The 23,492-nt window shown below is 46.9% G+C and overlaps 1 protein-coding gene across 6 annotated transcripts in view; it reads left to right on the top strand.

The window, feature by feature from the left end:
- The first annotated feature begins 963 nt into the window (after positions 1–963).
- Positions 964–23,492, top strand: part of LINGO1 (leucine rich repeat and Ig domain containing 1) — a 308,187-nt gene continuing 285,658 nt past the window's right edge. For 2 of the 6 annotated variants that reach the window (XM_087878156.1, XM_087878154.1), the window contains exon 1: positions 1,033–1,400. The gene's annotated coding sequence lies outside the window, so the exon portion shown is untranslated. Of the gene's footprint in view, positions 1,401–2,282; positions 2,425–23,492 lie in introns of those variants that run through there. The other 4 variants (XM_087878155.1, XM_087878153.1, XM_034409467.3 and 1 more) reach the window with 4 other exon arrangements.

Below are 23,492 nucleotides of genomic sequence, written 5' to 3'. Positions count from 1 at the left end.
CCCCCCACCGAGGATCAGGACCAGGAAGGAAGGAAGGAAGGAGAGGGAGAGAGGAGGGAGAGAGGAGGGAGGGAGGGAGGAGATGGGAATGAGAAGGAGGCAGGCAGGGAAGGAAGGAAGGAAGGAAAAAAGAAGAGAAGGAAGGAAGGAAAAAAGAAGAGAAGGAAGGAAGGAAAAAAGAAGAGAAGGAAGGAAAGAGAGAGAAGGAAGGAGAGAAGGAAGGAAGGAATAGAGAGAAAGAGAAGGAGAGAGAGGGAGGGAAAGGAAGGAGGGAGGGAGGGAGGAGATGGGAAGGAGAAAGAGAGAGGCAGGAAGGGAAGGAAGGAAGGAAAAAAGAAGAGAAGGAAGGAAAGAGAGAAAGAAGGAAGGAGAGAAGGAAGGAAGGAAGGAATAGAGAGAAAGAGAGGGAGAGGAAGGGAGGGAGGGAAAGGAAGGAGGGAGGCAGGCAGGCAGGAAGGAAGGAGATGGGAAGGAGAAGGAGGGAGGCAAGGAAGGAAGGAAAGAAGAAGAGAAGGGAGGGAGGGAGGAAGGAAGGAAGGGAAGAAAGAAAGAAAGAAAGAAAGAAAGAAAGAAAGAAAGAAAGAAAGAAAGAAAGAAAGAAAGAAAGAAAGAAAGAAAGGAGAGAAGGGAGGGAGGGAGTTCTAGAAAAGAAACTTCTGCCAAGGAGAAGCCCCGAGGAGCGAGTAGTCCCAGGTTCAAGTCTTCCAGGGTTTTTCTCTTGGCCAAGTCCAAGGATGAGTTTCAAGGAACCCATCACTCTTCCTCCCCCTCCCCAATCTGCTTGGAGGGAGGGGGCCACTTCAAAGGACCGAGCGGTGCTGGGGGAAGTTGGAGCTGTCCAGTCCTCGGCTGGGGGGGGGGGGGAGATGGGCTGGGAAACCTTCCTCCTCCTCCTCCTCCTGTCCTGCCCCTCCCGCCGCGGGGGGAGCCGGTGCAGCCCAGCCCGGCTCGGGCCTCCCTCCCGGCTGATGTCATCCGCAGCTGGCGCGCCTCTGCCTGGCGCGGCCGCCCGGGAAGCCCCGAGGAGCGGCCAGACGCGGGCTGGGCTGGCGGCAGGAGGAGGAGGAGGAGGAGGAGCGGAGGGGAAGCGCGGCAGCCGCCTCCGCCGCCCCGCGCATCTCTCGGGCGCCGCCGCCGCCGCAGCCAGGCGAGGCAGGCAGGCAGGCGAGGCGGGCAGGCGCCGGGAGAATGCGCGCTCCTTCCCAGCCGCCGCCGCCGCCGCCGCTTCTTCTCGCTCGCCGCCCGCGGGACTGAGCGCCGCTGGACGCCGGGGCGGGCGAGCGGGCTGGCCGGCCGGCCGGCGGGGATTCTTTCCCGGAGCAGCGGCGGGATTGGATGCCGGGTCGCGAGATTGGATGCGCCGCCGGCCTCTGGCTCCCGGGCCGGGCAGGACGCGGAGGGTGAGTCTCGCTCCGGAGGGCACCTTGGCCGGGATGGGGAGTGGGGGGGGGGGGGGCTGGAAGGCGAGGGGGTTCAGCCCGAAAAGGGGGCTCGGTTTCGGGGGTGTCTCCCTCCCCCTTTCAACTGGGGAAGGCGCTCGGGGTATGCCCCGGAACACTCTTGGCTTTTGGGGTCGTGGCTTTTGTTTTTTTCCTGACTTCCCTACGAAGGCGAGATTTTTTAAAGGGGAGGGGGTGTCGCTGGGACGCGGAGGGTGAGTCTCGCTCCGGAGGGCACCTTGCCCGGGATGGGAAGGGGTCAACCGGGAAGGGGAGGTCGGTTTTGGAGGTATCCCCCCCATGCCCTAATCTGGAAGGCTTGCCCCCCCTTCCAAACGGGGAAGGCACTCGGGGTATGCCCCGGAACCCTCTTGCCTTTTTGGACAATGGGGTCGCGGCTGTTGTTTTTCCTAAGAGTTCCTTACGAAGGCAAGATTTTTTAAGGGGTGGGGGGTAGGGGGGCCGGTGGGACGCGGAGGATGAGTCTCAATCCGGAGGGCGTCTTGGCCGGGCTGGGAGGCTGGTGTAGCAGTCCGGGAGAGGGGGGCTGGTTCTTGGCGTGTCCCCCTCCCCTCAATGCCCTAATCTGGAAGGTTTGCCTCCCTTCCAAATGGGGAAGGCGCTCGGGGTATGCTCAGGAACACTCTTGTTTTTTTTGACAGTGGGGTTTTCGGGGCTCTTGTTATTCCTAAGACTTCCTTACGAAGGCGATATTTGAGGAGGGGGGGGTTATCGGTGGGCGAGGAAGGCTTTTCCTCCTCTCGCCTGCTCGCTTTCTCACGCTTTCTTTCGCCTTTCAACCCTCGCCCCCCACCCCGCGCGCTTTCTCTTCCCCCCCCCCCCGCTTTCCTGCGGGGAAAAGTGTGATTAGCAAGCTCACACTCTGGCCGCGTTCACACGAGACGCCGCGGGTTAGAGAGGCTGCCCGGAAAGGTTTGAGCACCGCGCGACGAGCCAAGGTTAACCCGACAGCCGAGGTTCGCAGGTGCGGTTGGCGGTCTTTGCACGCGAGGGGTCCGGCGCTGAGCCGAGCAAGGAGGCAAGAGGAAGGAGGGGGAGGGGGGGATGGTGGAAGAGGGGGGGGGAGAGGCGATTTTGACCCCTCCCTCCCCCCTCCCCCGCAGGAACGGGTTTGGAGGAAGCAAAAGTCAAAAATACCGCCTGGCTTCTGGATCGAATCCGCTTCTCTTTGTTCGCCCGAAGGAGAAATCGGGATTTGACCCGTTTCAGACATGAGTTTGCCTGCGTTTTAAGGGAACCGCTCCCCCCCCCCCCAAGGATTTTGGGCGAGGAGGGAGTAAGAAAAAAGAGCTTCTTTGCAAAAGGTTCTGCACCTGCTTGGCTAGCAAAATGCTACCTGCCCGGATTGTGTACAGCTGTGTGTGTGTGTGTGTATGTGTGTCGCAGCTGTGTGTATTTATTGAGATTTAAAAAAAAAAAAAAAAAGCAGGATGTGCTTTTGATCACCTGGATAATGTATTCCTGGAGCAGGTGAGACAGGGAGCCTCTTCGAGGCAAGGATTTGATTCCATTATTAGGGATGGGATTTTCTTTCCCCCGATTCTGCTGCTGCTGCTGGTGGGCAGTCTTAGAAATGCAAGAGGGGGTCCGGAGAGGAGAGAAAGGAGGTGGGTAAACCAGGTCATATGTTATTTAATAATAATAATAAAAAAAACAACAACATATTTCTAGCTTGCCTGCCAGGTGTACAAAAAGGGTCGTTTAAAGAGCAGGGGGAAGTTGCTGGGCTGTGAGTTCAAGAAAAGTCAGAGAATTAATCAGGAACCGGAGGGATCCTTGGTGCTCTCTGAGCTTGGTTGTTTTCTGGCAGACATTTCATGACCCAGCTAGCTAATGGCATCAGTGCTAGGAGGAGGAGGAGGAGGAGGAGGAGGAGAAAGAATGTGGATTGTGGAGTCCTTGATGCTCTCTGAGCTTGGTTGGGTTTTTTTTGCAGACATTTCATTACCCAACTAGGTAACATCATTAGTGCTGGAAGGGAGAGGAGGAGGTCGTCTGTGGGGCCCTTGTTGGTCTCTGAGCTTGGTGATTTTCTTGCAGACGTTTCATGACCCAGCTAAGTAACACCATCAGTGCTAACCAGAAACTGTAGCGATTGAGGAATTCTTCCTATCCTCCTTTGCCCTAATGTTACCTTGTCAAAATGGTGCAAAGTTGGTGATCAGGCTTACTCTGAGCATGCATAAATACCTTCTCAAACGCCCAATGGGAGAATCATTGGAAAATGAGAAATAGGTGACTCATGATCACCTTCAAAGAATGGAACTTCTGATGCTAAGTGAGGCGGTTGTTAAGTGAGTCATGCCCAATTTTACAAACTGTCTTGTAGTGGTTATTTAGCAAATCCCTGTGGTCGTTCAGTGAATCAGATTTCCCTCCCCTTCCCCCTCCCTTCCCCCCCATTGACTTAGCTGGTTGGAAGCTGGGTGGGAAAGCCATCGATGGAGATCACGTGACCTTGGGATGCTACAACTGTCATAACTGCTGGTTTTCCCCGAAAATAAGACCCAATCGGAAAATAAGTCCTAGCATGATTTTTTTTAGAAAGCTTGTAATATAAGCCCTACCCCCAAAATAAGCCCCAGTTAAGATCGTCAGCCAGACGGATGCATTGAGTACCGTATTTCCCTGACAATAAGACCTAACCGGAAAATAAGCCCTAATGCGTCTTTTGGAGCAAAAATTAATATAAGACCCGGTTTTATTTTCGGGGAAACACGGGTGCATGCCAGTTGCCAAGCATCTAAATTTAGATCACGTGACCTTGAGGAAGTCTATGACGGTCGTAAGTGCGAGAACCGATGGTAAAATCAATTTTTGGTCAGTGCGATTGTGACTTTGAACCATCATTAAATAAAATGGTCATAAGTCAAGGATTATCGGTACTTGGGGAGTGGGCAAGGGGTGGATCCTAACAGAATCAGCTCTGGATAGAAAAAATGGGACCCAGCTTTTTGGGTGTGCTTTGATATAGGTTTGGTTAAGAAAGAGATAAGAGACGCTCGGGGAAAATCAAAAAACCTGAACTGAATGGAATATTTTATTTAGTCAAGTGTGATTAGACACACAAGGAAATTCGTCTCTAGCAGAGAAGTGCTCAGCATACATGCAAAGCAACAGAATAATAATATTACCAATGAACAGGGAAGTAAAGAAGATAAGGATAAATAATAATTCAGGTGAATTAACGAATTAAATTCAGCAGAGGGATGGCACGTGTGTCTAGTTGTTTTGGCATACAAATGCCCCATAGCACCATCCTGAGGGAAGGAGCGGAAACAGATGATATCCAGGATGAATCTCTAAAGAACGTACCCCAGACCAAAATAGGTCTGGATTTGGCTGGAATGAGAAGGAGAGCTTCCAGAAAACGAAGAGTCTACCTTTATAGGTGGGGCTATTTTCTGGATTGCACCGAGGCTGGCAAAGTTTGTGTAGCTTGCGTGGTTCATTAACCGGCAGAGAACCAGCTTTCCCTTTCCCGAGGCTCCTTGCTGGATTTTCCTGGTGTCATTCCTTTAAAAAATAAAAAATAAACGTTGACACTGCTACTTTTTTTCCCGTAGGCGCATTTCATTGCCGCGAAACGATAGTTTTAGCGCTTTGCTCTTGGATTCTCCCTCCGCCCTTTGGTGGAGGTCTCCGTCTGGGCCAGCGCAAATGGCCAGCCAACTGCTTTGATTTTCTCATTTGTTTTGGAGTGTTGGAGGAAGGTGGCTATTTAAAAGTCAAGTGTCAGACAGCATCAGGAGAAATAAAAACGAAGTCATCCATCTTTTATGCGGCTTGTCCTCCAACCAACAGTTGCCACCTCCAACCGATGAGCTCCTTGGGGTGGGATGGATTTTAATCCCTGCCCTCTTTTCTGAGAATAAACCTTCTCCCGTGCAGCGGCTGTGGTTTTTCCACTGATTTTTCATAAACTGTAAAATCTCCTTCATGTTCAGCTGGCTTATGGATGAGTTCAATGGATCCAGCCACTGAGTTTTCTTGGACACATTATGGAAGTGGCTTACGGTTGTATCCTGTTACCTTGGTACTAACCGGGTCTGAACTTGGTTAGCCGCTGGGCTTAGACCAGGAATCAGCAACCTGCGGCTCTGGAGCCACATGTGGCTCTTTCACCCCTCGGCTGCGGCTCCCTGTCACTCAAAATAGGCGTCACAACAGCCAATGGGCGACACCTGCCAGCCCGCGATTTATTGAACTCACAGTCTCCTGGTGATTGGCTCAAAATCAGCCAGATGTCTCCCCTGACTAAGACCGGACTAGAACTCAGTTTCTGGGTCAACATCTTAACGACTATACCCAACTAGCTTGAAGCTGTTTTGGGTCCAGCTGTCTGGGCAGAGGACGGATGCAATTTTATCTCCCGATTTGGAACTCTGCCGTTAGAAACACAAAAATTCCCAAAGTGCCTTCCAGCTCGGTTCTGAGCAGGCGGTTGATGGGCAGGGAACATCTGTTTCTCCACCCAGTCCCTGCGGTGCCTTGCTCAGCTAGCTGGTCTCTGCGATGGATCAGAAACAGAACTTGGAAATTCCATGTATGAATGAATAGCTGGGAATCCCAGATGGAAATGCATCCGAAAGCTAAGTGGGTTTCTTTTTGTTGCGACGGGACGGGCAAAACATGTGCGCTGAGCGAGGCAAAACCCATTTCTTCGTTTTTCTGTTTCTTATTCCAGGACTTCTAACCAGGGTGTCCAATTGATGGGTTGGGATGGATTTCCAAATATATGTGAAGATGCAAATCATAGTCTTTCTGCTCCATTCTTCTGGGCAACTTTCAGATGTGTGGACTTGAACTTGCGAAATTCTCCCATGCCTGGCTGGGGAAATTCTGCGAGTTGAAATCCACATATCTCAAGCATGCAGACTGGGGAATTCTGGGAATTGAAGTCCATCCATCTGACCAGCTGGGAAATTGTGGGAGTTGAAGTCCACCCCATCTTAAAATCACCCCAAGTTGAAAAAAAAAATACTCTTCTATTCTGTTAAGGAAGGATGTGTGTGGCTCCCAAAGGTTCACAACATTCAGCAACTGATGCTGTGTAAGTCTGAAGAAAACCCACTAATCGTGATGGGGACCTACTTTTAAAAGAGGAAGGAAGGGTGCTACATTTTCCCTCCGGGTCACAGCTGGTGTTCCAGGATCTCCAGGTATCTTTCTCCCCTGTTGATCTACCTAGGGAGGTGATCCCAGGCACGGATATTTGAGGATTTTTTAAAAAATCTGTGATACAGTTTGAACAAACTCCAGTCTCCTTGGTGTGATGTATTCCTATGAATTTTGTAAGGTGCGTTGAAGTTGTTGTTGTTGTTAAAAATAAAACCACCTTCGTGCTTCAGAAGCCTGGATATATTAGGATGAAATAAATGCTTTGGAGATGTGCGCTTTGAGAGGCAATGTTTTCTGATCTTGTGTTTGTAAGAGAACCGATGTGGAAATAGGCACATTGATAAGAAATATTCTTGGGAAAAAATTGCGACAAGTCGGGTCAGAGTAAGATACGTGAGGCCCTTGGTGGTCTCTGAGCTTGGTGGTTTCCTTGCAGGTGTCTCATTACCCAACAAGGTAACATCATCAGTGTTAGAAAGGAGGGGGGGGGTTGGAGGTGGGGAGGAAGAGATGGGGAGGAGGAAGAGGAGGATAAAGTCTGTGGGGCCCTTGGTGGTCTCTGAGCTTGGTGGTTTTCTTGCAAATGTTTCATTACCCATCAGTTTTGGAAGGCAGTTGGGTTGACAGGAAGGAGGAGGAGGAGGAGAAGGGGAGGAGGAAGAGGAAGAAGAGGAGGAGGAAGAATATGGGGCCTTTGGTGGTCTCTGAGCTTGGTGATTTTCTTGCAGATGTTTCATTACCCAACAAGGTAATATCATCAGTGCTAGAAGGCAGTTGGGTTGACAGAGAGGAGAAAGAGGAGGAGGAGGAGGAGGAAGAGGAAGAGGAAGAGGAAGTCTGTGGGGCCCTTGGTGGTCTCTGGGCTTGGTGGTTTTCTTGCAGATGTTTCATTACCCAACTAGGTAACACCATCAGTGCTACTGGTGGGTAATGACAAGGGGTAATGGATAATGAATCTCCAAGTATTCCCTTCTATCGGTGATATACATGCCTTACTGACAAGGGACTATTTCACCAAACAGATGCTGGGTGAACAGAGGAATTTTTGCACCAGTGATCTGATTAAAATATATAGTGGGATATGCTGCTACTGCTACTAATAATTTGTTCAAGCGGCAGCTGTACCTCCTGCTGAACTGCGGTTTAATATTCCATATGGCAATCCTGTATCAGCTTTTTTTTTATTATTATTATTGTTATTTGAGGATGCCTGCTGCAAACGCGCTGGCAGTGACTGGCATTCTCTCGTTGTGGCTAACCTCATGTGATTTGTTTTGGCTTGGTGTGTGTACTAGCCACTTCTAGGTCAATCAAACCGTGGTTTAATGCATGCGTGAAACCAGCTGGAAGGTCTTAGGGAATTGCTTTCTGTTTGTTTTAATGTCACCGTTTTTGATGCCACCTTCGTATTTTTCAGTAGGAAATGATTTGTTAATAGCTGAAGGCTCGGATGGCAAACGAAAGCAGCTGAAATCTCGTTGAAAGCTGAAATCCTTGTCCTTTTGATTTCTTGATCTCCGGTCCTCCTTACATATATGTTCTCATGTTCACTTTATAACCATTTATTTTTTATTTTTATTTTTTTTTAATTTGATTTATATGCCGCCCTTCTCCGGAGACTCAGGGCGGCTTACAATGCCTTAAGCAATAGCCTTCATCCTTTTGTATATTTATACAAAGTCAGTTTATTGCCCCCACAAACTGGGTCCTCAATTTACCTACCTTAGAAAGGATGGAAGGCTGAGTCAATCTTGAGCCTGGTGAGATTCGAACTTACAGTAATTGCAGACAGCTGGTGTTAATCACAATGCTATCAGTCTGCTGAGCCACCAGACCATTTCTTGATCTACAGCCCTTTGGGCATCTCAGTCTTCGGTTAAATCCCAAAGCAAAGGAGGACCAAGTTTCTAGGGTTACATTTAACCTTGGATACATGATTCTAATGGAGGGGGTCCCACAAGATGGATAGAGCTGGAGTAGAAGGAATTAATCTTGGCACCCCACAAAACCTGGACGTCAAGACGGATGGACAGCTCAGCCGATAAACAGGTGAGACTGTAAACCATCAGATGCGATATAAAAACAGCATCAGAGAAATGGGAACCAATGACAGGGAGAATAAATGATAGCAGAAAAATAGAAGTTATGGATAAAAAGAGCAAGAGGCTAGCTCAGCACAGTGTCATGGAAATGAATGGAGTAATTTTGCACCACCACTACCAAGGAGAGTAAAATATATTTATCGGGAGAAATGAATCCAGGATAAATCAAGATTTTGGAAGCCCTGGCATATTGGGGGTGCTATCAAGAGGTCCATTGTGAGGAGATTCCACCCTTGTGGTGATGAGAAGGGAATAGACTTGTGTCTCGTTATCCCTAGAGTGCAAAAAAAAAAAAAAAAAAAAATTGAGCTAGCCCCGGGATAAATTTGCACAACCTGGTGTGATCAACGGAGCAAAACCCCTGGTACAAACAATTTTTAAACCACCTTCCCCTTCCATCTGCATTCCAGCCTGGATCGGCCACATTCCTTGTTTGTTCATTGCCTGAATCAGAGAGCACGTGTGCCCGTGCGCACCAACATTTTGCAGCTGTGATAAAATAAGCCTCCCCAAAAGGGCAACGAATGGCACCTCTCCCCGTTCCAAAATGTAATTTTAGAGTTTCCAAATTAGAATCTGGGAACGGGGCTGAACACAAATAGCGCAGTGCAAGAGATGGTTTTCGTTTCTTGCTGGTTAACTCCAGCTTTTCTTCTCTTTGAATCAAAGAGACTTCAGGAATGCCAAGGGTTGGTCATGCCCAAACCTATGAATGAAGAAACCTTATGGAATGTAGGAAGAAATCTCCTTCTGGGTTCAGCTCCAAGTGGGGAAAAAGATACTGGAAACATGGAGACTGCTTGGAAAGATGATTTAATGGTGGACAGGATCACATGGTTTGAGTTCCTGAACAGAAAAGGGCAGAGATGCTGAGCGTGTCTTGGTTTTATGTACTCTCTGTGCTTTGAACTTCCTGGAGCACAGGAAGAGTATCCTGATTGGTTGTCAGACTCCCAGGGGGTGGGGGTCTTAGCTAGCCTTGCTGGTTGATGTAATCTTCCCAGGTGCCATGTGGTGAGTTTCTGCTGCTAGATAGGTCCCATTGTGTTAGTTTCTGTTGCTAGATGGGTCCTATTGTGTTGCAGATGATGGTCCATTGACAAAGATTGAGTTTCCGCCTCTGGCGCATTGACAAAGGGTGGGGGGGGGGCGCAAGAAGGTGGGAGCTGCTTTGTCTTTAAAACAAGTTTCTCCATTTCTCATGCAGGGAAATATATTCTGCCTTTTTAATATTTCCTAAAATATTTCATTCTTCTAGGAAAGGGGTGGGTGCTAACTTCCTACAGGAATTTTGTGAGACGTGCTTCCAAGCAGATCATGTTTACAGTCGATTGCCTTTTCATAAATCTTGCTTCTGATAAGAAGAGCATATTCGTATTTCAGGGTTGAATTCTGGGCTCCTTGATGTTCTCCATGATAGTCCCATGATTGCAGACATTTCATTACCCAGCCAGGTAATGTCATCAGTTCTAGAAGGGAGTGGAGTTGGTTCTCTGTTTATTTACAGTGGCTTGCCCGATTATTGTTGGTGGGAGTGTTTTTTTCTTCTTCTTGGTAGCTCTTTGATTGGGCTGTTGTTTCCTGATTGATTGTTTGAGTTGGTAGTTCCTTGATTGGGATTATTGTTTCCTGATTGATTGTTGGTCTGGTATTACCCTTTGCTGGGTAATGAAACATCTGCAAGAAAACAACCAAGCTCAGAGAGCACCAAGGAGACACCAAGGACCCACAAATCTTGCTTCTGATTGCAACTGAAATCTGATGTCGCATCAAGAAGATCTCCCTCTAAAGTCCAGATAATTTTAAAAAATGGCTTTCTCTTGATGTTTTTCTGATATGGGAAGAGTTGGAACATGAAGTTATTTCTGAACCAGGTGGTGAAACCTGGGCCAGGCGGCAAGAAGCAGGACCGTCATTCCTTCCAATGAAGGAGGATCTATGCTGGGGGCTTCATCCCATGGTACAACTGAGATTTTTCCAAGTTGTTCTCCAAAGAATGGTGGAAAAATGAATATCAGTGATTGTGTGGAAATAAGTTAGATCTAAAGAGCTTCAAACTGTCTGCTCCTGAATCCCTTTTGTCCGGTTTCCTTCTTCTCAAGAAGCAAAACGCTGAAGACCTTTTGGATCATAACTTCACTGGAAAGTACCTTCTTCGTGCAATGGATGCCACCTTGGAATGCAAAATTTGTCTAAGTTAAACTCGCTGATACATTCATGTGTGTGACCTTTTCTGGACTTTTTCTTCTCCCTCCTGGGAACGGGCTCATTTTTAGAGCTGGCTTGACACGAGACTCTTCCTGTTTTACAAGGGAAAATAAATGCTTCCTCAACGATTGCCTCGTTCTCCTGGGAGATCTCTTAGATGTCCTCCAAAACAAGCTTAGGAAACTGGCAACTGAGTATTTCTCCCCTTCCACAGAGGAGGCATGGGAGAAATAGAGAAGCCGAATCTCAGAATTCATCATTTTGTGATGTTCAGGTTGCCAAATATTTCCCTTTTTGTTAATTTTTCCTAGTCAGCAGGCAAAGCCAAAGGTTTATCAGGCAAAGCTATGGAGCTAAAAGTCCATTTTCACAACTCGTAAATTCTATCCCTGTAAATTGGGATGGGTGATGGATAGATACAGGTAGTCCTTGCCTTACAACCTTTCGTTTAGTGACCATTCGAAGTTAAAATGGCCCTGGAAAAAAAGGAACCTATGGCCATTTGTAACAGACGTAACAGATTAACAGAGTTGGAAGGGACCTTGTAGGTCATCTAGTCCCACCCAACGCCGCCCAAGCAGGAGACCCTATACCATTTCAGGCAAATGGCCATCCAGTCTCTCCTTGAAAGCTTCCAGGGGTGAAGCTCCCACAACTTCCAAAGGCAACTTCTGCTCCACCGGTTGATTGTTCTCAAACCCACTTTTCCTGGGATTGTGTAGCTACTGTGTGAGCTGAGGAAAAGCTGAAGTTTTGTTCAGGAGGCACCAACCTGTTGGAGGCGCCAACATCTACTTCAAAGTCTCTTTTTCAGTTTCACGTCCCTAAACTGAATCCAATCCAGTGTCCGTGTCAACGGCTTTCTGTCCAAGTTCTGAATTATCCCTGTAGTTGGTTTAATTCCTCTTTTATTTCCAGGTTTAAACTGTGCCGTGTTCTGTTCTTTCTTTTCATGACCTCCAAAGCAGTTTCACATTCATATGATATGGGCTGTAAGCTCTCATTTCTGACCTGGTCACAGGCAACTCACCTTTGTTGCGCTCATTCGGTTGAAAGCCGACGTTTCAAAGGTCTGAAAAGATCTTACACCGAGACCTGAAAAAGTGAGATGGAGAATGCGGTGTTTTTGTTCTCTAACTTTGATCTTGTACAACGCTTGCTTTCTGCTGTCTCTTTCTCTCATCCGTCACGCTGTATGATTCACGGTTACAAATGATTGCCGGGCAGATAAACCTTTTCTAAAGGATGAATAATATACAGTGTCGAATTTTTGCTCGACAACGGATAAAATCGGTTGGATAAACGATTCTCTAATAACAGCTGTCCTGAAGGGGGAAGGAAAACACACATCAGAGAAGGTATTTTTATTAGTTTATGGACATGTAAAATCCAGAAAACGATGGGTAAATAGGCGAGGAAAAGGGGAAGAAGAAAAAGTAGGGGGAAAGAAAAAGAAAAGCATTGACTTTTTACTCTTTTTGGCAGAATAGAATAGAATAGAATAGAATAGAATAGAATAGAATAGAATAGAATAGAATAGAATAGAATAGAATGAAGAGAAAAAGGCTAGCCATCACTGATATAGGGTCTGCTACTTGAACAGGGGGTCAAAATAGAAGACCTCCAAGGTCCCTTCCAACTGTTATTTTGTTATTCTCTTATTCTTATTCTCTTTTTCTGTTATTCTGTTATTCTGTTATTCTGTTATTCCGTTATTCCGTTATTCCGTTATTCCGTTATTCTGTTATTCTGCTATTCTGCTATTCAGCTATTCTGCTATTCTGCTATTCTGTTATTCTGTTATTCCATTATTCTGTTATTCTGCTATTCCGTTATTCTGTTAATTCTAATGGTGAGACCGGTGGGAGAAGTAGGGGATGAGAAGACACAGCAAAGGCATGTAGGTTGGAGACTTTAGCTGCAGGATACAAAGGCAGAAAGAGGTTTGGAAGAGGGGAGAGAGGCTAGTGAGATGCTCAAGAGGAAAAGCCAAGATGCAGATAACAACAGAAAACCCATGAATTGGACAACTTCAGTCATGAGGAATGATGCATGTCAAGCCAAGGACTGCTGCTCATTGTGCATAAATCGAGGTCCAAATTCCAAACCAGGCCAACACTTTGATGAAAGGCCTTGAAGGCAGCTGCTGTGAATTGCGTACCAAAAATTGCAGCAGATGTCCAAGGAATTCATCCCGAAGACACACAAGGCCCCAAAGTCCAACATTTGAAAGAGGAGACCTGAAGGGACATCTCCACGAGATGGGCAACCATACCAACGTAATAAATAAATAAATAAATAAATAAATAAATAAATAAATAAATAAACAATCAATTAATCAGATCTCTAAATTGAGTGACTGCTCTCCCTGAAACCTTTGATGAGTCTCTTTACGGAAGCGACTTGGTCTTCTCCCTTTCCACCCCGAAGGAAAAATGGAGCCCCCTCTCTCGGTTCCTAGGAGCGTGGAACTCATCTGATTGTTTTGTCTCTGCAATGTAACTTTTGCCGATCAATAAAATTAATCCCATTTATCCTGGCGTGGTTAAGAGGGGCACACGAAGGTCCCTAGCCGGTGGGAAGAAATGGGGGTGATTAGTGTCAGTTCTCCTTGTTGCCTTGTGATGGATTTTCAGCGTCGCCTCTACGGGTTCTTGGCTTGGCTGCCTTTTGTTTTTCCCTAAATAGCTTGTCTAATAAAGGTCATTATGTAGGGCACAAATCTACTTCATGCTTCAATTTCACTTTGCAAGTGTCAATAATAATAGCAGGACAATGATTGTTTTAAAAGAGGATCCTTCACAAGTCGGGGTTGGCTTTTCCTTTACCCCCCTCCCCCAGCACCGTCTTGAGAAACGAGGTAGCACAGATTCTTGGAAAAGGCTTTGGAGCTGATAAACGGGATGCCCAGGTTGATATTAGCAGCAAAATCGATCGAACTCCTTTGGCCGTGTCCGTCAGGAATCCAGAATGCAGATGAGTCTTTGGTAATGAAAGCAAGTCAACCCATCGACCGAGGCTGAAGGGACAGACGAAGAAAGACAGTGTGCTTCTCTGTGCTGTGGATGGAACCCATATCATTGTTTATAAGCCATGTTTTATTGATGGTTTGTGTAAGCCGAGTCCATAGGGCTTTATTGGGCTGCTGTGAACATCTGGGATGGCTTGTGAAATCTTCCAAACATTTTTCGCTGGAGTTAGAAAAGGAAATGTTGAAGGCCACACAAGGAAAGATCCATGGACCTGCTCAGTTCCTGTCCCTGTAATCAGTTGCCAAGGGAAGGGATGCCAAAATAATTTTCTTGATGTCTTGGTCCTGCCTCTTCTTCAGGATACGTTCCTCTCCAGGTCATCAATGAAAGGCCAAGCTCAACTTCTCCATCACAATGAAGAAGAAGAAAGGATAGTTGGGTATTTCTAACCATGCCTCCGAGATCTACCTGGAGCTCAGAGGCATATTCTGAACGGGGAATGATACCTTCAGAAACCCAGTCCTTTGATTTAGAGAAGTGTCCACACTGATCTTCAAGAAAAGAGAGAAGGATGTTGAGGTGCTGCAGAACATCCAAGGGCCAGAAGAGATGGTGAGGAGATGTCTGTTGACTAGGTATTGTCTGCAAGATGGCAACCATTTTGTCAAGAGAACCTGCCAAATGTACTGTATTCATCAACCTCAGAAGTCAAGGACCTCTACACTGGTGTGTGATGCGTACGTCAAGAAACATGGGTGTCCATGGGATGGCAAAGGACGATGGATGATGACACCCTCCTCCAATTGACTTGACCAATGAACTTGTATGGAGCATGGTGACATTGTGACACAATCACACCTTCAATGGATGGGTATTATTATGCCTTGTTCCAGAGGCTGCTGTCCTGGCACTCTGGCTTCTAAGCCACGAAATCATGGCTCCAATTTTGTACGAACCAAGCTTGCTGTGGCCTGTTCTACGGTAGACTTGGTTTGTAGAAAGCCACTGCTCAATTCCACCAAGCCACTGCTACAACAAGCAACAAATCGCTTTGTATGTGTCGGAAGAAGACCAGTGCCAAAGTTAATCCAGAGGGCTTCAGAGCGAGAGGACAATGGGGTGGGAAGGAGAGTCAAATGCCACTGGAGAAGTCCAACCTGGATGATGACGGCCCACCTTGGCCAGGTCAGAGATGCTAACGGGATCCCGTTGCCAATAAAACTGTTTAGCAATACTGTCCGGTTCCCGGCACAAGCCGTCTCTTTTGCAAGAAGTAAATATTTAATACTCGCATGTCTGATACCTGAAATTGCTGCTTTTAGAGGCATTTTTCTGCTATTACTTGGTTTCCACATTAACAACAACAGGCCAAATATATATCTATATATGCACAGCACTCAGGTATTCTCTCTCGCCTTCTCAGCTCTCCCCAAAAGTGTAATTGCTTTGGAACTGCCAGATAGTTGGTAAAAAGCAATTTTCTTCACATTACGGGGAAAATCTATCCCATCATATTATTTGCTATAACCTTTTAGAGTCTAAGGAATAGCAGCAGTAGCAGGCTCAGCTTGGGCTTACGCTTCAGATTGGCTCTTTCATTCTCTCTCTTCCTTCCTTCCTTCCTTCCTTCCTTTCTTTCTTTCCTCCCTCCCTCCCTCCCTTCCCTTCCTTCCCTCCCTTCCCTTCCCTTCCTTTTCTCTCTCTCTCTTTCTTTTCTTTCTTTCTTCCTCCCTCCCCTTCCTTCCTTCCTTCCTTCCTTCCTTCCTTCCTTCCTTCCTTTCTTTCTTTCTTTCTTTCTTTCTTCCCTCCCTCCCTCCCTCCCTCCCTCCCTCCCTTCCCTCCCTTCCCTTCCCTTCCCTTCCTTTTCTCTCTCTCTTTCTTTTCTTTCTTTCTTCCTCCCTCCCCTTCCTTCCTTCCTTCCTTTCTTTCTTTCTTTCTTTCTTTCTTTCTTTCTTTCTTTCTATCTTTCCTTCCTTCCTTCCTCCCTTCTTGCCTCCCTCCCTTCCCTCCCTTCCCTTTCCTCTCTCTCTCTCTTTCTTTTCTTCCTTCCTTCCTTCTTCCCTCCCTCTCCTCCCCTCCTCTTTCTTTCTTTCTTTCTTTCTTTCTTTCTTTCTTTTTTTCTTTCTTTCTTTCCTTCCTCCCTCCCTCCCTCCCTTCCCTTCCCTTCCCTTCCCTTCCCTTCCCTTCCCTTCCCTTCCCTTCCTTTTCTCTCTCTCTCTCCCTTTCTTTTCTTTCTTCCTCCCTCCCTCCCTTCCCTTCCCTTCCTTTTCTCTCTCTCTCTCTTTCTTTTCTTTCTTCCTCCCTCCCTCCCTCCCCTCCTCTCTTTCTTTCTTTCTTTCTTTCTTTCTTTCTTTCTTTCTATCCTTCCTTCCTTCCTTCCTTCCTTCCTTCCTTCCTTCCTTCCTCCTTCCTTCCTTCCTTCCTTCTTGCCTCCCTCCCTTCCCTCCCTTTCCTCTCTCTCTCTCTCTCTTTTCTTCTTTCCTTCCTTCTTCCCTCCCTCCCCTCCCCTCCTCTTTCTTTCTTTCTTTTTTCTTTTTTTCTTTTTTCTTTCTTTCCTTCTTAGTAGAGATGGTTATTCATGAGGACATGTTGAGCCTGAAACTATGATCAGCAATGAATTTTAATGGAAATCCTATTGTTCTTTGAGAAATGTGTGTATGCCTGCTTGGGTAATGAAGTATTTTTCAACATCTGACATTTGACTTTTTTCTTGCTTGGTTGCAATCTGTTCTCAACAAACAGAAGGATGCTTCTGGATCTGCTTGAAGGTCTTTATCAGCCTTCATCAGCCCAGAACCTTCTGGATTTGAGGGATGTCTATTCCCATAATCCCTCCATGGTTTTTGGCCAAGTTGGCCGGGAACTCTGTGGAGCTCAGTCCAACATACTTGGAAGACACCCAAGTTGGCAAAGACCAACTTATCCATTACTTGGTGGGAGTGCCTGAGAAAACACTGGTAGGAGGCCTAGAAACAGGAATGAATTCAGCGATGGGCTCTTTTCTTCGGTTTTTCAAACAACCCATCAACTTTTCTCATCCTGGACAACTTCCAGGTATGTGTGTGGAATTCAGCTGGCCATGTTCTCCAGCCAACATGGGATTTGGGGGACTTAACGTCTATGTATTTCCAGGGAACTGGATTTGTCTCCAGCAACAATGTGCAAGAAATTAATTCCTTCCTTCCTTCCTTCCTTCCTTCCTTCCTTCCTTCCTTCCTTCCTTCCTTCCTTCCTTCCTTCCTTCCTTCCTAGGCTAAACCACAAATACAGTTTATCTGGTGTGGCTTAGCATGTCCTGTGTAAGCCCAGCCATTGCATCTTGTTCTACAAATACTGGTTTGTTAAATAATGGTTAGTGTGATGTAGTAACACCATCTTTTTTCAGGATGAAAAAAGGACACTCAGGTGCTGGAGTAAACATGCTGAGGCTTATTAGATTTCCTTAAAGGTTCATGCAAGCTTTGTCAGAGAGGTCAGTAGCATAGGGTAGACAGGTCTCCTAAGAAACCTTGCTTCTGTTTCTGATCTTCTCTTTCAATGGAGCACTCATCGGACCACAGGGAATAAGTGGTATGGATTTCTCCCACAAAATGCCAACAGCTCTTGGGCCGTTTCTCATCTTTGATCCAATAGGACCTCTTCCAACTGGTGTTGACTTTCCAAAGTTTCAGTTCAGACTTCTTCAGCCCAATCTGGAGATGCTGAAGATTGAAACTGGGGACTTTCCACCCACAAAAGCATCCATCCCACCAGGGAATTCTGGATCCATAAAGGAGAGAGCAGAGCTGACCTGTGACATGAGTGTGAATGCGAAAGTAGGACCAAGATTCCTCCATCACACCCGAGAATCTTGTTCCTCCTGGTTCTCTGGCAAAAACGTCAAATGGAGATATGTACGTCTCATTCAAATGGGAATCTTTGACCTCCCCCAGGACTGGTTCCTCTAAGTTTTCATATAACTTCTTCCAAATTGAATCCTGAGCCCTATTGTCTAAACTGGCTAATGAGATTAGAGTCGAGCCCAGCAGTCCTTCTGGATGTGCTGTTTTTTGCTTCTAGGAGAGGCTCAGCTTTCAGAAGCATTAATAATGGGAAATAAATTGGAATTGGAGTGAAATATTCTTCAAGCCTCCTCGGCAAAGCTTGCCTGTGTTCTTCCTAGCCACGCTGAAGGCTGAGACCGCTGGACCAGAATACAAATGAGACTCCCACCGGCTCCCTTCTTAATTTATACTGATGCCTTCCTTGAGCTGTGTGACTCCAACCCAAGGAAAAGTCTGTTGCAGACAGACATCGGCAGTAACGAGGAGTAATAAAACATTCGGAAAATGGTTTGGAGACCAAACCGGAGTCAATGAGCTAATGCTGGAGATCTTTTCTCCTAGGGGAGGACAAGATGTGATGGGGAAGGCATCCGTGATGGCCCAGAGTCTCGCTTCCATTTCATTGCTTCTGGAAGTGGAAGCTGGAGAACAGTCTCCGGTCTGTGGATTTTGTAAAATGTTTGCTTGACTCTTCCCCTAATCCTTGATAACAGAATAAAGTAGAGTTGGAAGGAACCTTGGAGGTCTTTTAGTCTAACCCCCTACTCAAGTAGGAGACCTCCCCCCCCCATATATCGTTTCAGACAAATGCTTTCCAGTCTCTTCTTAAAAGCCTCCGGTGAGGAAGGTCACAAAAGGGGATCAAATTACCCTGGGACACAGCAACCGTCATAAATATGAGTCTGTTGCCAAGTGCCTGAATTTTGATCACGTGACCCCGGGAAGATGAAACGGCCATTAAGTGTGAAAAACAGTCACTTCCCTTTTTTCAGTGCTGTTGTCACTTTGAACAGTCTCTAAATGAATTGTTGTAAGTCGAGGGCTACCTGGGTGCCCAAGACAGAGAGGGAGGGAGGGAGGGAGGGAAAGAGAGAAGGAGGGTGGGGTAGAGAGGGGGAGAGAGAGAGGGAGAGAAAGAAGGAGGGAAGGAGGGAGAGAGGGAGAGAAAGAAAAGGTGGGAGAGGGAGGGAGAGAAAGAGAAAGGGGAGAGAGAGGGAGAGAAAGAAGGAGGGAGAGGAAGGGAGGGAGGGAGAGAGGGAGAAAGGGGGAGGGAGAGAGGGAGAGAGGGAGAGAAGGAAAAGTAGGGAGAGGGAGGGAGAGAGGGAGAAGGAGAGGGAGAGGGAGAGAGGGAGAGAGGGAGGGAGGGTGGGGGACGGAGGGAGAGAGAAAGAAAAAGGGAGGGGGAGGGAGAGAGGGAGGGAGGAGAGAAAGAGAAGGAGGGAGAAAGGGAGAGAAAGAGAAAGGGAGGGAGGGAGAGGGAGAGAAAGAAAAGGAGGGAGGGAGGGAGAGAGGGAGAGAAAGAAAGAGGGGAGGGAGGGGAGGGAGAGGGAGGGAGGGAGGGAGGAGAGACAGGGGAGGGTGGGGGAGGGAGAGAGACGAGGGAGAGAGAACAAGAAGGAGGAAGGGAGAGGGAGGGAGAGAAAGACAAGAGGGGGAAAAGAGAGAGAGAGAGATGCGGAGGGAGGTCTACAATAGCACCAGGGGAGTTGAATATTTCTTGGTACTATCATCAAAAACAAACTCAAATTACAACCTCTCGAAATAGAGACAGTCTGGAAATTGGAGCTATCATTTTGAAGATTTGTGAAGGATGCTGAACAGATGAGGAAAAAAGAGAGGCGAGGCCGGAAAACAAACCCAGGCATAATAGATAGCCAGGCAGAGATTTGATGAGAAGCAACGTTGAGCTTTGCACCAGGGTTGAGCTGAAATGCATTTTCCCAACAAAGGGATTTTGTTCCCCATTCAAACCAGCCGCTTTGCCACGGATGCGTATCTGCCCCTTCTCAAGACCCTGGATAGCTCCGGGGGCCTAAGATCATCCAGTTCTGTGGACGTGACATAATTAGGGAGCCAAGTCAGGTGGGGGGGGGGCTGATTCTGGATGGCTTTGTAGTCTTGTAGGGAAAGAATCATTTGGTTCCCGAGCGATTTCTAACCGGTTGGATTGACTCAAAAGAATGGTAAGAAAACACGGAACCTACATAAAGTCAAGGAGCAGATAGGAACTGGAGGCGAATTGCGCAGAAAAATGACATTTATCTCAATTTTACCCCTTGAGAAGGAACAGTGCCCTCGTTCTCAACAACTTTCGTATTCGTGTAGGACCGTGATTCTCAACCTTGCCTGCTTGAAGATTTGTGGGCTTCAACTCCCAGAATTCCCCTGCCAGCATGGGTGGCAAGAGAATTCTGGGAATTGAAGCCCACACACATGGCTGGCAGGGGAATTCTGGGAGTTGAAGTCCATGCATCTTCAATTGGCCGAATTGAGAAGCGGTGCCCTAGGAAAAGTGAATCCAACTGAATTACTTAAAACTTCAGTTCTCTTGAGTTCTACATATCTCTGCGTAGGATATTATCAGGGGTGAAATGCTCCCGGTTCGGACCGGATCACCCAATCCGGTAGCTATGGCGGCGTGTGGTTCGGAGAACCAGTAGCAAAAATCCCTGCCTCCCCCCCTTGCCCAGCTGAGCCATGCGATCATCAGAGGCTTTTAAAAAAAAACTTTTAAAAGCATTTTTTCTACAACCACTTGGGCCGAAAAAATGTTTTTAAAAGTATATATATATATATATTTAAAAAAGCCTCCGATGATCGTGTGGTTCAGCTGGGATAATCGGAGGCTTTTAAAAGCATTTTTTGGCCGAAGAGGTTGTAGAAAAAATGCTTTTAAAAGCCTCCGACAATCCCAGCTGAGTTGCCTGATCATCAGAGGCTTTTAAAAACATTTTTTTACAACCTCTTCGGCCGAAGAGATTGTAGAAAAAAATGCTTTTAAAAGTAAAAAAAGAAAAAGTTGGCCACGCCCACCCAGTCACATTACCCCCTACCAAGCCACGCCCACAGAACTGGTAGTAACAAATTTTACATTTCACCACTGGATATTATGTGTATTTTTTTATTATTATTATTTTGAAATCAGAGAACATTTTTTTCCAAGTTTGTTTCTTTTTTTCTTCTTCTACATGCACCTTCTGATTTAATTGCCATAATTCCTAATTCCAACCAGGTTGTGAATTTCCACATCCTTCACTAACATTTGTGGGCAGTGCTATCACAAGAGTGGGGTGGCTGCATAAATCTTCTTAAACCAATGTAGCGGACCCGTTCTCCAAAGGCTTCCTGGAGAACGAAAGTTTCTCCAGAAAGTTCCTTAAGGGCGGGTTCCCCCATCCTGAGCTCTTAAGAAGAGCACCACAACTGAAAAAGTTCACAGGGCAGGATTTCCTTCCCGCACTTTTCCTTAAGGACTGCAGGAAATCAAGGAAGCACCAAAATCTTGGAGAAAAAATTTTGGAGGATGTTGTGGCCCGCCAGCAGCGAGTAGAGCTGGCAGCAGAGTCAGAGAGTGAGGAGGTTGGGGAGGAACTTGGGCCAGTCCTGGGGGCTGGGGAAAGGTCAGATGAGGGCTCTGCATCGGAGGCAGAGAGGGGGCCAAGGCTATCTGATAGTTATGTGCTGCCTCCGGAGTCTCTGGAGCCTCTGGAGTCTGACACCAGCGAGGCAGAAGAAGAGCAGGAGCCTGTTCCCAATGTGTGCATGTGCACAGCTGCCAGGAGACAGGAACAATTAAGAAAACAGGGTTGACTTGGGAGTAAGGCTTCGAGATGATTGGCCCCTCCCATAAGACATAAAAGAGGAGCAAATGGGATGTGAGCTTTTGCAGGAAGCAATTAGTTCATCTGGTCGGTAAAAGCTCTGGAAAAGCTCTGTTTGACTCTGTGCTAAGTTTGGCCTTGCCCTGCGTCTGGCAATTAGTTCTCTGGCAGCATTCCAAGGGAGATAAGGTGGGTGTTTGCAAACACTCCCCTGATAGACTGTTTGGGAAGCCTTTCGGACTGGGAATGACAATAATTCACAGCTGTTTGAATTAAAGAGGTTTGCCGGGACTAAGTTTGTGCTGTTTGTTTTCTAAGGAAGCCTAGGTCAGAACAGAGAATGAAAGAGGAAGCATTCTCATCCATCTTCTTCGAGAACACCACAATCCATCCAGGAGAATGGTCCCTTCTCCCCCATTTCCTGCCCCTCCGAGACCGTGTAAAGCAAATGACCTCTCGCCAGATTGAACGAGAAGAAGCAGCTTGAGATCTCCTTCCCCGTACTAGCCAACTCCGTTTGAGAAAAGAGGGCTGGGAGTTGATAGAACAAAACAGGAGTAGAAATTTGCATTCCTCCCATTTACCTGGCCCACGATGACAAGTAGAATAAGAGAGAACCATCAGCATTCTTCTCCCTTATGTAGATTAAATTATGCCTTGCCTCTAAAACAATAGCTCGTTTCCGAGCCAGGATAAATGCCAGCTAATGGCATTGTTTGATATCACCGCTTTGTTCGGTTTCTGGATGCAGATGGCGTCTCTTAATGAAATCAGCAGGTTTGATGGTGGCCGACGATCGGCTTTAATGGCTGGGGAAATCCTATTTCTGCGGAAATTAGGAAGCCCGCAGAGCGCTTAGTTAATGGCGCGTCCTCTATCGAGTCCAATCTATGGCAGATGATAAAGGGAATCTATATTAGTTATGCTCCGCTTCTATATCGCGCGACGATGTGGCTCTGGAGATCACCTAACACCTACCAGGCGTCTCTGCTTCTCCCTCCTCTTTTTGGGTGGCTTTCCTAGTTCTGCGTCATCTCCGTAGTAACAGTCTGCCCAAAAAATTGGACTGACAAAGAGAGTGGTCTACTTAAGACCGATGGGTCTGGAAAGATGTCAGATTGGTGTGTGTGTGTGTGTTTGTGAACGGGAATAGGGGTGGTGGATTCATGTTGAAGGGACATGATGGCTCAGTGGCTAAGACACTGAGCTTGTTGATCAAAAGGTCGGCAGTTCAGCAGTTTGAATCCCTAGTGCCATGTAACGGGGTGAGCTCCCGTGACTTATCCCAGCTTCTGCCAACCTAGTAGTTTGAAAGCAGGTAAAAAATGCAAGTAGAAAAATAGGGACCACCTTTGGTGGGAAGGGAACAGCGTTCCGTGTGCTTTTGGTGTTGAGTCATGCCGGCCACATGACCACTGAGACGTCTTCTTCGGACAGCGCTGGCTCTTTGGCTTTGAAACGGAGATGAGCACCGCCCCCTAGAGTCAAGAACGACTAGCACATATGTGCGAGGAGAACCTTTACCTTTACCTATTCTTGTTGAAATGTTGTAAAGCAGGGGTCCCCAACCTATTGCCCAACGGGTCACATGAGTTGCAGGAACTCATGGCCCCACACGCGTGGGCACTCACAGCCCACTCATGCACGTGCCCCCAGTTGGAGACTCAAGAGACCCCTTGCTCTGTCTTTGTCCATCTCAGTAGCCAAGTATGGAAGGCTATTAGATATATCTCATTTTCATTTTTTTCATTTCATTTCATTTTATTAAATTTGTATACCGCCCTACTCCCGAAGGACTCAGGGCGGTGAACAGCCATAAAATAAAACATATAGATACAAAATTTAAAATAGAAATAAAACTAATTAAATAAATTTGGCTGAACCATTTTAAAACCCCAATAATTTAAAACCAAATTTAAAATTCCATTTAAAAGAAGAAAAGTTTAGGTCAGGCCGGCTTGATGGAATAAGAACGTCTTAAGCG

The sequence above is a fragment of the Pantherophis guttatus genome, chromosome 13 (assembly GCF_059756535.1).
Source record: "Pantherophis guttatus breed Tessera chromosome 13, ASM5975653v1, whole genome shotgun sequence".
NCBI lineage: Eukaryota > Metazoa > Chordata > Lepidosauria > Squamata > Colubridae > Pantherophis > Pantherophis guttatus.
The sequence above is the reverse complement of the archived record's forward strand: the minus strand, read 5'-3'. Positions and strand labels throughout refer to the sequence as shown.